General features: G+C 47.8%; 1 long non-coding RNA gene across 1 annotated transcript in view; it reads right to left on the bottom strand.

The window, feature by feature from the left end:
- Nucleotides 1–3,752: 3,752 nt before the first annotated feature.
- The window catches only part of LOC137627416 (uncharacterized), a 36,200-nt gene continuing 25,077 nt past the window's right edge, over nucleotides 3,753–14,875 (bottom strand). The window contains exon 3 of the long non-coding RNA XR_011041157.1: nucleotides 3,753–4,482. This is a non-coding gene — a long non-coding RNA (uncharacterized lncRNA). The remainder of the gene's footprint in view (nucleotides 4,483–14,875) is intronic.

Genomic DNA, 14,875 nt, shown 5'->3' with positions numbered 1-14,875 from the left:
GGTTCTTCTCCGTAAAAAATCCTCTATCAAGGACACAAGCTTGGACTGCATGTCTTGCAACAAAGCCCATTAGGGTCTATGGGAGCAGGTGTGGCAACAGACGGGGTTAGCGACTGAAGCGGAACCATTTACCATCCCTGGAAGCCTTGTTATGCTTTAATTAAAGTCCATAGGAGGCTAAGCAGCTTAAGGCTCCTCTCCAAATGACAGAGTCCTCAAAGGAATATCAGTAAGAGGGAGAACAGCACTTTCTCATCTACAGGAACCATGTCCGAGAAAAGCTAGGTTATCTCAGTGAGGTTCTCACTGGTGCATAAGCAGCAGACCAGAAGGCAACGTTATGTAACTGCTTGATAGTCTGTGAACTGTCAACCACAACAGGGCGTGAGGACATACAGCACTGGTGCATTAGTAGCAGACCAGAAGGCAACGTCATGTAACTGCTTGACAGTCTGTGAGCTGGCAACAACCAAAGCTGTGTGGGGAAGCCTCAACTCCTGACTGACTAGTCTGCTACGGGCGAGTGGCGGTAACCACAGTGGGTTGCGGAGGCTGACACACCGTGTCAAAACACGGCAGCTTGTGGTAGCTCACGCACGGCAACGGAGTGCTCCGTGTGTCTGTGGGAGTCAGCATGCGTCTGGCAGGGTCGACTGCGCATGGGTGGAGGAGCTCTCACAACAAGAGTGTGGGAGCAGGCAGCCATGCTGGGCGCACAACCGTGGCAGGTTGTAGGCAAACGGGTGCATCGTCAACCTTTCCGCAGTCGGAGTGTGGGAGCAGGCAACAACCAAAGCGGAGTGGTGGTGCGTGGTGGGGACTGCCGTGGGTTGCGGAAACTAACGCATCGCGTCAAAACACGGCAGCTTGACTCCACCTTCCCACTGCTGATGCGGTAGCTCACGCATGTTAACGGAGGGTGCCGCACGTCGGCTAACGTTAACATGCGCCTGGCAGGGTCGATTGCGCATCGGAGGTGGAGCTCTCCGCAGCCGGAGTGAGGGAGCAGGCAGCCTCAGCGTGAGCTGGGCACACAACCGTGGCAGGTTGTAGGCTAACGGGAGCAGTGTCAACCTTCTCCGCACGAAACTCCTGCATAACCGCAGCTAACTGAGTCTGCATAGACTGCAGTAAAGACCACTTAGAGTCTACAAAAACGGCAACAGACGGAGCTACTGTCCGTTGTGACTGAGGGTCTAAAACAGCTGGTGCGGCAACAGACGGAGTTACTGCCTGTTGCGGTACCACCTTGCCTCTCTTGGGAGGTGTGCAGTCGTCGGATGACTGCAGCGAGTCCGAACTGACCCAGTGGCTACACCTAGGCCGTTGGACTTGCGCGGAAAGGACCGACTTGCACTTAAAAAGCTGCAAGATGTGGTCCATGGTTTCTTACGAGAAACCTCTTCCGCAGACGAGGAATAAAAGGGCTCTCTCGTCTTTGTGTGGGTGGGGCGATCTTGGGTAGATACGCCCGAAACCACGGAGGGAAAAACGTCTGTTCGTTGATCAAGGCCTGTGGAACCCATGAGTCGTTCGACATTACTTCTCCCCTGAGCTTGGGAGCTTGTAAGAGGTCCCGGACTAGGTGAACGACTGGCACGAACAGACGAACCCTCGGACGCAACACTGTAACACTTTGCGCATATCACTTTATCACTTTTGATTTTCTGTTTTGCACTTATTTCACTGAAATCGAAACTTTAACTGATTTCTACCTGAAAACCGCAATCCTATCCTTCATTAAAAGGTAGTAATTGCGAAAACAGTCTTACAATGCAACAGAAAAACATAAATAAAGATAAAGAATTCAGTGGCTGGAAAAGAGACTAAACACTAGATCAAATAAACTACGTTTACAATCTCTCACCGCACAAAGCCTGGGAACAAGAATAAAACCCTAGAAACGTTTTACCTTCTTCCCCTACAGCGACTAGGGAGGAGAGTAAAAAACGAGAACAACGTTACCCGCTTGAACGAAACATTTATTCTCCTCTCTCTCCCTCCGTCTCTATCTCTCTCTCTCTTCTCTCTTGATTTCGCACCTGAGAGAAGAGCCCAATTATATATCGTTAAAACATGTTATTTGCTAAAGGGAAAAACTGAAAGGTTTTCCAAATAAAAAGTTCCTTTAATTTAGAATTTAAACCATTTAAGCTAAGAAAGAATGAACGAAACGCTAGAATCGGTTTACTCTTACTGCAAAGTGAAACCGTGATACACTCCCTCTCTATCGTAACGATAGAGCGCATGTTGAACGTTCTGAACGTCAACAACTGCGTAGACTAAAAAACTAAACGTTAGTTCATCTTTGAAAACAGTACGAGACTATCAAAGAAATTCTTTCATAAAACATTAAAATTAAAAAAGTATTAAATTCTTTAAAGGTTAAATACGATATAACGGGCTCAATGTTAATTAACTTCGGTTCCAAGTTAGGACCGCCTACTATTAGGAAAGGTCGCATATAAACAAACATAAAAATTTATTTTTTATAAGTTTATAATAAATGGAAAGTTAATCGAAGAGGCCTATAAAGGCGGAGAGATATAAAATAAATAGAACTATAACGTGTTAAGCAAAATTACCAAAAACCTAAACACACTTCCGTCTAAGGGAAGGGTCGGCCATTTAAAAGTGAAAGAGAGTCCATACTCTCTTCGTCACCATAATTAAATCTATCCAAAACGAGTTCAAGTTTTGAAATGAAGAAAAAACCCCTGCATAGCGAAAGCTCAAAACTGGAATAGTGTACTTCACCAAATCGTTGTGAAAACAAATCCAGTTAGGGACGGCGTATTTAGTAGGTCTTGCCAGTGGCACGACAGAGAGAAAATTGGTTCTATGTTGACATCGAGTACTTGAGTACCTACTTGACAGATGGCGCTGTTGATGTACACCCCCACCTGTATAGCGATCGCTGGCGTATTCCGCCCGTAGGTTTTTTCTGTCGGGCAGCAGAGCTGACAGCTATATGATCATCGGGTAAGTTTAATATTGAAAAAGGAATATTTTTAAATGGGGAATTTCTGAAAAACCTATATCTATTCTGCCTATTAACAATGTTATAAAAATAACTATTAAGCCCTGAAAATCGCATTAAATTTGAAAATACCTGAGGAACAGAATGCCAGGATGTCTACTTCATATGAAGTGTATAAATCACATGGAACTATGGGTGCTATGTGTTGAATATACCTGACAAGACTAATTCTTCATCAATAACTAACCATAGATTTGTAAATCGTGTGACCTGTACAGATGAATTCTATTAGATTTGAAATATTGTACTGTTCTAGGGGTACTTGCTGCTCAGCTACTATGAGCAATACAGAACACACACACAAATTCAACTACAGTATGATGGAAAAGAATGACTTCACCAATCCTTCCCTTTAGCGTGCTTCTTTTTACTGAACACATTAAATCACAGAGAAATTCAACTATGATGGCAACTAAACCAAAACAGGTACTGCTAAAACTCTATGGAAAGTCTTCCTTCTAAAAAATAATGACTTCTCCAATCCTTGTATTTTATGACACCTATAACATCAACTGTGATATATTATAATATAAAGTTTTTTCAGGTATCAAATGTTCAATACAGGGCTCAGACTATAAGTATTGAAAGGTATTATACTTCCATGTAAACGGTCCGGTTTGACTTTACGCTTCTACTCAAAAACTGATGGTCCCAACAAACAAAACCTTTATGAAACAGTATAACGTCATGTTAATACTGTACCTACAATTATGGATATCTAAGTCTAAATTCCTTAAAAAAAACTTGGAATGAGATTGAAAACCTTCAAGTTCACATATCTGAATAGTACAATATACCTAACTCATTCATTTCTTTCTGTATCACCTATCTTCAGCGGATAATACAAGTATTTTTCCCTATATCCCCTTATATAAATAGTTTGAAATATCTATGAATACTGTATATTGTACGGTACAGTATTACATATAAAAAAGGGTATACTCTTCACCTGAAATGTTTAGATTAAAGCTACAGACACCTGTTCCTCAATATACAGTAATATAATTCTAAAGAATACCTAATGTTTCTCATCCAGAGAATGAAATATAGTGTACACCTCTATGACTTCCCGTATAATACTGTATTCTTTCAACTCAGACATAAGGGAAGGATTTATTTTCTTCTTTCATTAGGTTACCCAGTTGTTGACCTAACCAAGTACTACAGAACCATATTACTTAAGCTCAAGTATAAAATTCTCTTTCATATGGTTCCTTGACAAAAGATATGACAAGGAACAAAATAGTAATAGAGTCTGAAGTAGCCATACGAGTTTGAAGTACAGTAACCGCAAACTAGGAGACTAGGAACAATATCCATCAAATGGGTCTTCTTTCAAAAGAGGAGGATCAGATTCTACTTCTCGGCAGAATTTACGTCCTTGGAGGTATTTGAATTTGGTGGTGTAAATCTCTTCATACGGCTGTTATCGAGTCCAACACCTGTAAGAGAAAAAAGTATGAACATAAACAAGGTTTATAAAACAGTGAAAAAGTTCATCAGTATAACTCAATCAATCACACAAATAGAGACATATCATTGAGACCTAGACCAATGTTCAGATATACTGTACTTAATTAAAATCTTGACAACTACACAAAACTTGAAATAAGGTAAATTCTCTTGAATAGATTTTGATGAAAAACTAGAACACTGTACCCATCATAAACTTATTTCATATTTTTAAAATCACAACTTTTAAAAGTAATATGACAAATTCGGAGATAATTTGTATTTTTCCTAACCATACAAACCTTAGCTATTTACATTGGGTTTACTTTCGGCGTAGCTGAAATTGACGAGCCAAAAGATTTTAACGAGGGTTAACTACCCCCGCGCTAGTTAGCGGGGGTAGAGGAAGGGGTAGCTTGCTACCCCTCCCCCCCCACACACCGGTGATTTGCTTCACTTCACTTAGAGGTAGGACTTGACTTGGGGGACAGGGCTGGCGGGCAAATATGTGTAAATAGCTAAGGGTTGTATGGTTAGGAAAAATACAAATTATCTCCGAATTTGTCATTTGTTCCGTAACCGAAATACAAACCACGCTATTTACATTGGGTGACTTACCCCTTAGGAAGGGTGGAAAGTCCCCAGCCTTACTGGCTTTGGCTTTACCCGGGGACTCCGACTCCAAGTGAGTCGCACTCGAGAAAAGAAGTCCCTGCACCTCACAAGTTCCTTGCTCCGCAAAGAACGAGTGGCCTACGTAAGTTATGTGTGGAAGAAAGAGCGTGACTCGTCCTAGGAAGTTGACCTTGAGTCCTTTAGATAGGAATCTAGGCTAGGACGTTCCCAATACAGGTCAGGGTATGGGGGACGTGACAGTATTAAACTTAATACAGTACTAGGAACACAAGGGAGCATGGTTTACCAGCAGAGGTTGAGGTCAGCTATGTGGAGACCAGGATGCTGCTTTCCCCAAGAGGGGGGAGAATGAAGAAAGAAGTAAGGGCCAGACATACTCTTTCATTCACGCAGACTAAAACCGGGTAACAACGCCCTCAACCTACTGCTACTTGTCCATCAAGGAGCCTGAGGTTAGACCAGCCGTTGTGCAGCCACCACGGGGCCGATAGAAAAAGTATTGAGGCTCCTGTGGGTCACGTCCTGCAGGTAGTGGGCTGTGAAGGTCGTTTGACGCTTCCAGACCCCAGTTTGAAGCACCTGCGTCACAGAGAAGTTTCTCTTGAAGGCCAGGGACGTAGTGATGCCCCTGACGTCGTGACGGAGGAGGGTCCGGATTCAAGGCGTGGTGGATGACCCTTCGAATCCAAGCCGAGATGGTGTTCTTGGTGACCCTCCTTTTCGTCCTGCCTGTGCTAACAAACAGTGCTTGCACGCGAGGACGAACTGCAGCGGTCCTCTTCAAGTAACGCCTCAGACGCCTCACTGGGCATAATAGCAGATGGTCTGGGTCGCTTGTTACAGAACGGAGACTTGTGACCCTGAAAGAGTCGAACCGTGGGTCCGGCACTCCAGGGTTCTGAGTCTTGGCAACAAACTCAGGGACGAACCTGAACGTTACCTCCCCCCATCCCCTTGAATGGGCGATGTCGTACGAGAGACCATGAAGTTCACTAACTCGTTTGGCAGAGGCCAACGCGAGCAGGAAAGCCGTCTTCCAAGTCAGGTGGTGATCAGAGGCCTGGGGTAATGGTTCGAAGGGAGGTCTCTTAGGAGCCCTGAGAACCCAAACCATGTTCCATGGAGGAGGTCTCACTTCCGACTGAGGGCAGGTAAGCTCATAGCTACGTATGAGTAGAGAGAGTTCCAGCGAGGAAGAAATGTCCACTCCTTTCAGCCTAAAAGCCAGGATTAAGGCTGAGCGATAGACTTTCACCGCTGAGACCGAAAGGCGCATTTCCTCCCGCAAATAAACGAGAAACTCCGCTATTGCTGGAATAGTGGCATCGAGCGGAGAGATGCCCCTCCCACGACACCAGCCACAGAAGACTCTCCACTTCGCCTGGTAGACTCCCGCAGAGGACTCTCGCAGGTGCCGAGACATTCTCTCCGCAACCTGTTGCGAAAAGCCTCTCTCCGTGAGGAGACGCTGGATAGTCTCCAGGCGTGAAGCCGAAGCGAGGCTACGGCCTTGTGAGGGATGTTGGAGTGTGGTTTTCTGAGTAGCTGGTGTCGTGGGGGAAGCTCTCTCGGAAGCTCCGTCAGGAGCTGCAAAAGGTCCGGGAACCATTCTGCGTCATGCCATAGCGGAGCTATCAGAGTCATCGACAGGTTGACCGATAGTCTGGTCCTGTTGAGCACCCTTCTCATCAGACAGAACAGTGGGAAGGCATACACGTCGATGTTGTCCCAGTGTTGTTGGAAAGCATCTTGCCAGAGAACCTTGGGGTCCGGGACTGGGGAACAGTACAGGGGCAGCTTGAAATTCAAAGCTGTTGTGAACAGATCCACCGTCGGGGAACCCCACAAAGTCAGGACTTTGTTGGCTATCTGAGGATCCAAAGACCACTCGGTACTCACTATCTGCGAAGCCCTGCTCAGACTGTCGGCGAGCACATTCCTCTTGCCAGGAATGAAGTGAGCTGATAGTGTTATCGAGTGGACTTCGGTCCACCTCAGAATCTCTACTGCAAGATGGGATAGCTGATGTGAAAAAGTACCTCCCTGCTTGTTGATATACTGTACTGTAAGCCACTACCGTGGTGTTGTCGCTCATCACCACCACGGAGTGACCCGCCAGGGTCCGTTGGAACTGTTGAAGAGCCAGGAATACGGCCTTCATTTCTAGCAGGTTGATGTGCAGGTACTTTTCTGATTCTGACCAAAGGCCTGAGGTCCTCTGGTTCAGAATGTGAGCCCCCCACCCTTCTTTTGACGTGTCCGAAAACAGTGTCAATTCCGGGGGGAGGACGAGAAGATCCACTCCCTTTCGCAGGTTCTCGTCGACCAGCCACCACCGCAGGTCCGCCTGTTCCGAGGGTCCTATCGGGACCAGAAAGTCCGGGGAATCGGATCCTTGACTCCACCAAGACTTGAGCCGCCATTGCAGGGATCTCATCCTGAGACGGCCGTTTGGAACCAGACGAGCCAGGGAGGCTAGGTGACCTAAGAGACGCAACCACGATTGGGCTGGAAGCTCTTCCCGCCTGAGGAAGGGTTCCGCCACCTTCCTCAGCCTTGCTATCCTGTCGTCTGATGGAAAGGCTTTGTGGAGATTGGTGTCTAACAGCATGCCTAGATAAACCAGTCGTTGGGACGGCTGCAGAGAGGACTTCTCGAGATTTACCAAGATCCCCAGATCTTGGCAAAGTCTCAGGAGCCTGTCTCGGTGTTGAAGAAGGGTCGACACCAAGTCTGCCAGGATCAGCCAGTCGTCCAAATATCGGAGGAGACGGATGCTGCAATATATAAGGGTTTGTGTCTGAGAAAACTTTAGTGGTTTGTGTGTATGAAACATATTTGATTTTAATTTTTTTTCTTTTGTATCCCTCAAGCCCCCCTTTTTCCAAAAATGTGTTAATTTGTTATTGTTCCTTTCCAGGTATTGACAGCAGCCCCTACACTCAGTAGGGAGTGTAAGGGAAGATTATCTAGCCCACTACTGTATATATATAGAAAAGAGTGAGTACATCCGTCCCTGGAATCCAGTGTGTCGCATAACAATTATGAATGTGGTTGATGGCCTGTTACCAGTGTGTAGTGGTCTGTGATGCTGCTCTGTATACATATTACATTGAGAGTGAACTGTAAGTCCCATCAAGTGTTTGACTGAATAACACCACAACTAATATATTATAAGGCCATTGGCGATTGCTCGTGTTCGATCATCAACAAGGTACAAGATATTGCTACTCCACGTCACCAGATCACAAAAGGTGATTCCATACTGGAACTTAATGATGGACAGTTTTTTTAAATGTTTGCCACAGAACCAAGTGAACGTAAAGGGGCCTAAAACCGCCTTTTTGCGGAGATATCCAAAACCGTTAGGTGTCATAAACATTAATAGTTAACTGGAACTATTGAAATGGCACACTGGTACCTGCCCGAATAGATACACGGTTAGGTGTGCCTTGGTTTATACTTGTACTGTATAGGAACACTTATGAGTGTCCCACCTGGGGGAAAAAATTTCCTGTTTGTTTATCTTGTTACCCTGTTGCTGAAGTTTGACGTAACGGGATGCTAATTTTGCATTTAATTTTCTATTTGGATTGATGGGTCAATGTAATTGTAATCCTAACAGTATGTTCAAATAAATATTTTTTTCTTGTTTTTTATGAATACAGCATTTCATTCTAGTTCCTTACACCATGGTGTCCTTTCCTCATAAGTACAGTAATCTATCAAAATTTAATCTCCCATACTGTCTAGTTATCAGTAAAAACAATATTTCCTTTCATCTAATGTTCTTATACTTTTACTTATGATCAGCAAGCTGGAGAAGCAAAGGTTTAAGTCAGGATCTAGCTGGGTCCCCTTGCCCATTATAAATCAAGGGGTGGTGCCCAGTGCTCCGTTCTCTTGAACTGTTACTTAGGTTTTTGGGTAATCCACCGTTGTATGTTTGTTGTGTAGTGAACGTCGGGTTGTGGTCGGCATTCGGATACTAGGCAGTTCGGGTGCTACCTTTGGCCACAGTCCGCAAACCACTACAATGCCATTCCTGTGCGCCCAAGACGATATTAGGGTAAACACTCTGGTGAACACCTGAGGTGCTGTGGAGAGACCGAAGCACAGCACCTTGAACTGGTAGGTCTTGCTGTCTAGGCTGAATCTCAAGTACTTCCTGGAAGACGGATGGATTGGGATCTGGAAGTACCCGTCCTTCAGATCCAGTGTGCACATGAAGTCTTGTGGTCTCACAGCAAGTCTGACCGTGTCCGCTGTCTCCATACTGAACGGAGTTTGCTTGACAAACTTGTTCAGAGCTGAGAGGTCAATGACAGGTCTCCAGCCTCCAGACGCCTTCTTTACAAGAGAGAGTCGACTGAAGAAGCCTGGGGAGCCGTCGACGACCTCCTGGAGAGCATCCTTCTTGAGCATGGTCTCAACTTCTGCCCGAAGGGCTAGCCCCTTTGCCGATCCCATGGCATAGGAGCTCAATGATACTGGATTCGCTGTCAGGGGAGGTTGAGATGTTGCGAATGGGACGCGATAACCTTGGCCGATCACGGAGACCGTCCAAGAATCGGCCCCATGTTGCTGCCACCTGAGCACGCAACTTTGAAGGCATTCCCCCACAGGTGGACACGCGGGGGGACTGCCACTCCTAGCGTTTGCGGCCGCGGCCGCTTCCTCTAGGAGTCTTGCCTCCCCTGGAGGACTTACCATCCCTCTTGTCCTTGGCAGGAAAGGGCTGGGGCTTAGACACCACTTTCTTAGCTGCTGGCGCCTGCTTCGGTGTCCTGCGAGGCTGCTGCTGATGTTGTTGCGGAGCAGGAGGCTTGTAGGGCCAAGATGCAAGGGCCCTTTGGAGGAGGGAGCCCTGGCTAGACTTCCTCCACCTCTCAGCTGTTCGTTCCATATCTTGGGGCTCAAACAAACTTCCCCCAAGGATGGAGGAGTGTCTGAGCCTGCAGACATCCACGGCGGGGACCTTCGGGTGGATCTTCTCGGTCACCGCATCACGACGCTTCAGCACCGAGTTGGCCCATAGGTTGGTAACCTGATGTGCCAGGAACTCGATGGAGCGAGTGCCCGAGAGGAGGAAGGTCTCCAGGGCCTTCCTATTGCTCTCCTTAGACAGATCCTCGGAGCGCAATAGGATGCCCAGAGAACCCAGCCAGACATCCAGCCACGAAGTGGCCTGCATGGCACACTTCGCGACCTTCTCCTGGCTCAGGATCTCCGACGCCGAGAACATCACCTGCCGGGCGGAGAGCTTCTCAAGAGGAACTCCCCTAGTAAGCTCTTCCACCGAATGGTGGAGGGGAAGAGCGACGCTAGAGTCCCCCATGATCTCAAAATACCTCCTCTGCTGGAGACGAGGAGGTGGGAGAAGTCTGTTCCCGGCAGAGGAACGACTGGAGGAGGCGAGGTCTGCCAGCTGAGCGTTGGCCTTGTCTCTGGCACTCTTCACCCCTTGGGACCAGGGCAGAGCCGCGCTGGCCTTTGGGGGCTTCTGAGTTCCATAGACCTGGTCCAGGAACGTGTCCTTGCCTTCACGAGGGGCGATCACCGGGTCCTTGAACCTGTTGAGCTGCCTCATCAGGCCCAAGACCTGCCAGAAGGCATGCTCAGACTCGTGCTGCTCTCCTCCCTGCGGACTGGCAGCTAAGTCTCCTGTCCCCGGAAGCTCTTCCTGAGGAGACACGTGGACGTTCTCCCGGGGTCTGGCTGGTTCCTGACGAATTCGTGAAGAAGACTTCGGAATCGTCTTGGAGTCCTTGGGTTCCCTCCTGGGCGGGATACAAGACTCCAGCAAAGAGGTCTGGAAGTTACCTTCCACGCGAGACGATTCCCCTCCACGAGGAGGAGACCCCCCTTTGGTGCCGAGGGGGAGACCGCCGCCTCGCTGGACTCTCCTGAGGACGGAAAGGCCTCGTCTACAGGAGAAGGAGAAAACGACTGCGAAGGGGAAGGAGCCTTCCTGGCGGACCTCTTAGGAACCAACTTCTCTCTGGGAGAAGTCACCATGAAGTCCACTCCTATCCCTCTCTTCAGCGGGGACAAGGCTGTCATTGACTTGAGTCCTAGATCGGCGAGTGCCGGCTTCATAGCCTTCACTAACGCCCGCATCAGAGGACCAAACCAGGACTGCCGAGATACGGACACAGAGTCCGTAATTCCCGCTGGAGGGAAGGGGATCAGTCGACCCTTCGGAGTGGACACAACTGGACCTGCCTGCAAAAAAGAAGGGGAAGAAAGTTGCCTTGACCTCTCCGACGATCCTTTCTTGTCCTGCGAGAGAGACGTGTTCTTACGCGGAGGCGATCCTGACTGCGACCTGGAAACACGCGTCCCTGCTGCCGCCGCGAGCTGCGGAACCCGACGAGAATGGGGGTTGCGCTGGCGCTCGCTCGGGGGCGTTTCCAACGAATTGCGCGCGGGGGGCTGCTGGAGCGCGGACGCGTGATCGCGCGGAGATAAACGAGCACGGGAGCGATCGCGCGCGGGCGCGAGGGCGCGAGGGCGCGAGGGCGCGCGGGCGCGAGGGCGCGCGGGCGAGTGGGCGCGTTGGCGAGGGAACGCGTGGGCGAAGGAACGCGTGGGCGCTCAGGAGATCGCTGAGGGCCAGGATAAAAGTACAGCGCAGGGGAACGATGGTGTCCTGGAGACCTGTGACGCGTGGGCGAGCGATGGCGAGTCGGCGAACGATGGCGCGTCGGCGAACGATGGCACGTTGGCGAACGCTGGCGCGTAGGCGAGCGATGGCGCGTTGGCGAGCGATGGCGCGTAGAACGCGCAGGCGAACGACCGCGCGTGGGCGAGCTGATCGCAGGAGACCTATGTCTGTCAAGATCCGATTGGCGCTGACGCGTGGGAGAGCGCTTGCGCGCAGGCGATGGATCGCGCGGGCGGTCAGGAGATCACCGGGACTCAGGGGAGCGCTTGTAATGGGAGAATGTTATCCTTTTGGTATTTTGATTTTTTTTCTGTGAAATTGATTCATCATCCGACTCTAATATCTTTAAAATTATCTCTGTTAGTAATATTGATTATAAAAATAATTTAAAGAAAATTTATTTCATCAACGAATGCATGTAACATTATTGCCATTCCCTTCTTATGTTTTTCTCTCTATCTGATAAGTGGTCTTGAATCCTTCTTTTTTTTCGTTTTGGCCATACTGGCATGAGAGAAACACGTAGGAGAAGCCGAATGGGCATGCTTCCCCGTCCATTAAAGATATTTGTTTTGGGTCATTAGAGAAGACATTGATGTATCCCTTTTCAAAGGTAAGACTTCGTTATAATATGTTATTTTTATTAGTAAAATAAATTTTTGAATATACTTACCCGATAATCATGTAGCTGTCAACTCCGTTGCCCGACAGAATTCTACAGGAGGGATACGCCAGCTATCACAATACTAGAAGGGGGTGTACTCACCAGCGCCACCTGTGGCCAGGTACTACAGTACTTCTTGTTGACACCTCCTCAATTTTTCCTTGGTCCACTGGTTCTCTATGGGGAGGAAGGGAGGGTCAATTAAATCATGATTATCGGGTAAGTATATTCAAAAATTTATTTTACTAATAAAAATAACATTTTTCAATATTAAACTTACCCGATAATCATGTAGCTGATTCACACCCAGGGGGGTGGGTGAAAACCAGTGTACAAGATTAAAGGATAGCTAAGTATCCCGTATTTCATATAATCAGTTATCTCAAAATAACAATGAAATAATAAGTACCTGGTAAGGAAGTCGACTTGAACCGTTACTCTGCCTTTTTTTAAGTTCGTCTTCCTTACTGAGCGCAGCGTTCCTCTTAGGAGGCTGAATCAACTCAAAGGTGCTAAAGTATATAGGGCTGCAACCCCTACTAAAGGACCTCTACACAACCTCTAACCCAGGCGCTTCTCAAGAATGAATTGACCACCCGCCAAATCAAAAGGATGCGGAAGGCTTCTTAGCCTACCGTAACAACCATAAAAACAACAATAAAAGCATTCAAGAGAAAGGTTAAAAAAGGTTATGGGATTAAGGGAATGTAGTGGCTGAGCCCTCACCTACTACTGCACTCGCTGCTACGAATGGTCCCAGGGTGTAGCAGTTCTCGTAAAGAGACTGGACATCTTTAAGATAAAATGATGCAAACACTGACTTGCTCCTCCAATAGGTTGCATCCATTATGCTCTGCAGAGAACGGTTTTTATTAAAGGCCATCGAAGTAGCTACGGCTCTCACTTCGTGGGTCCTTACCTTCAGCAAAGCAAGGTCTTCCTCCTTTAAGTGAGAATGGGCTTCTCTAATCAGAAGCCTTATATAATACGAAACCCCATTCTTGGACATGGGCCTCGAAGGGTTCTTGATTGCACACCATAAGGCTTCTGATTGTCCTTGAATAGGTTTTGACCTATTAAGATAAAATTTCAGAGCTCTGACAGGGCAAAGAACTCTTTCTAGCTCGTTACCTACCATGTTGGAGAGGCTAGGTATCTCAAACGATCTAGGCCAAGGACGTGAAAGAAGTTCATTCTTAGCTAAGAATCCAAGCTGTAAAGAACATGTTGCAGATTCGGATGTGAACCCAATGTTCTTGCTGAAGGCATGAACCTCACTGACTCTCTTAGCTGTTGCAAGGCAGACGAGAAAAAGAGTCTTGAGGGTAAGGTCCTTGAAGGAAGCTGACTGGAGAGGTTCGAACCTAGGTGACATAAGGAACCTTAAGACTACGTCTAGATTCCAGCCTGGAGTGGGTAGACGACGTTCTTTAGTAGTCTCAAAAGACTTAAGGATGTCTTGAAGGTCCTTGTTGGAAGAAAGGTCCAAACCTCTGTGGCGGAGAACTGAAGCCAACATACTCCTGTACCCTTTAATCGTAGGAGCTGAAAGGGATCTCTCATTCCTAAGATGTAATAGGAAGTCAGCTATTTGGGTCACAGAGGTATTGGTAGAGGAAACTGCATTGGCTCTACACCAGCTCCGGAAGACTTCCCACTTGGATTGGTAGACTCTACGAGTGGATACCCTCCTTGCTCTGGCAATCGCACTGGCTGCCTCCTTCGAAAAGCCTCTAGCTCTAGCGAATCTTTCGACAGTCTGAAGGCAGTCAGCCGAAGAGCGTGGAGGTTTGGGTGCAACCTGTCTACGTGAGGTTGACGTAGAAGGTCCACTCTTAGAGGGAGAGTCCTGGGGACGTCGACCAGCCATTGTAGTACCTCTGTGAACCATTCTCTTGCAGGCCAAAGGGGAGCAACCAGCGTCAGCCGTGTCCCTTCGTGCGAGATGAACTTCTGAAGGACTTTGTTTATGATCTTGAACGGTGGGAATGCGTAAAGGTCGAGATGGGACCAGTTCAGCAGAAAAGCATCCACATGAACTGCTGCTGGGTCTGGAACTGGGGAACAGTACAAAGGAAGTCTCTTGGTCATGGAGGTGGCAAACAGATCTATTGTCGGCTGACCCCACAAGGTCCAAAGTCTGTTGCACACGCTCTTGTGGAGGGTCCATTCCGTGGGGATGACCTGATCCCTTCTGCTTAGGCGATCTGCTGAGACGTTCATGTTGCCCTGAATGAACCTCGTAACTAGGGTGATGTTTAGACCTCTTGACCAAATGAGGAGGTCCCTTGCTATCTCGTATAGGCTCCTCGAATGGGTCCCTCCTTGCTTGGAGATGTAAGCCAAGGCTGTGGTGTTGTCGGAGTTCACCTCCACCACCTTGCCTAGCAGGAGGGACTTGAAGTTCAATAGGGCT

Source organism: Palaemon carinicauda, chromosome 35 (assembly GCF_036898095.1).
Source record: "Palaemon carinicauda isolate YSFRI2023 chromosome 35, ASM3689809v2, whole genome shotgun sequence".
Taxonomy (NCBI): Eukaryota; Metazoa; Arthropoda; class Malacostraca; order Decapoda; family Palaemonidae; genus Palaemon; species Palaemon carinicauda.
Note: the sequence above shows the minus strand (reverse complement) of the source record. Positions and strands in the feature narration are given on the sequence as shown.